We start from the raw sequence: 979 nt of genomic DNA on the forward strand, positions 1-979 counted from the left end.
CTAAACTCCATGTAAATGTACCGAGGCCGCAACCGCGCCCGGTAGCGAAGACGGGAGGTCCGGAACCAATGGACCTCTCGAACGCAACAACTGCTGGTTACCAGCAGCACGGAGGCAACGTGCGACGCTTCCGTTGCGGAAGGATCAGTCACTTTGCACGGGAGTGCACAGCTCCCCTGCCCCCTGGATGTGGCCGTCGTGGCGATCACCGCGGATCAACAAAAACGCGAACATCCAGTAGGCGCGGGGCGCCCTACTGGTAATGCAGTCACGCGTGCCGACATCGGGCACTCGACACTGAGGACTGCAGCCCCCAGTGAGACCAGCTCTCACTGCAAGAAGCAAGATGACAGGCCGAACCTAGTCATCTTGAAGGTTTACTCGAAGAGAGCGAGTGACTCTCTTCGAGCTTTGGTAGATTCAGGCGCGTCGAACAACTTTGTTCGACTACGAAGCCTTCCGGGACTTGACTTCGAGGAGGTAAATGAACCTCGAAGTCTTCTGGAGGTACGACTGGCAACAGGTGCCATGGTGAAGACCGAGAAGCGCGTCGTGAACGTGCGCTTCTCGTACAAACAACGAGTGTTTGTCGAACACTTTATCGTCCTGGACCTGGACGATAAGTTCGACGTGGTAATGGGCATGCCGTGCAAGCCACGGCATGATCCGGTGATAGACTGGAAGAAGCGCACGCTCGTGCGCTTCGGCCGCGACAGCGGAACAGAGAGCGATGGCCCTGTTACCGCAGCGCGCGCACCAGTAGGTGCGCGCGGCTCACCAGTCGAGACAGCGCTTAATGCTGCTGTCCCGGAGTGCCCAAGAAGTGCGCGAGGGCGCGCACAAGTGAGACCCACGTCGGCAATGCTGCCGACGTCGGAAGAAAAAGATGTGTTGGTTCCGGGAACCAACACCCACGTTCAAGCGTGTAAGGGACAGTCCCTGACCCGAAGTGGTCAGGTCGACAACGACGCGTCGGCTC

Source organism: Phytophthora cinnamomi, assembly GCF_018691715.1.
Source record: "Phytophthora cinnamomi strain GKB4 chromosome Unknown Contig20, whole genome shotgun sequence".
NCBI classification, from domain to species: domain Eukaryota; phylum Oomycota; class Peronosporomycetes; order Peronosporales; family Peronosporaceae; genus Phytophthora; species Phytophthora cinnamomi.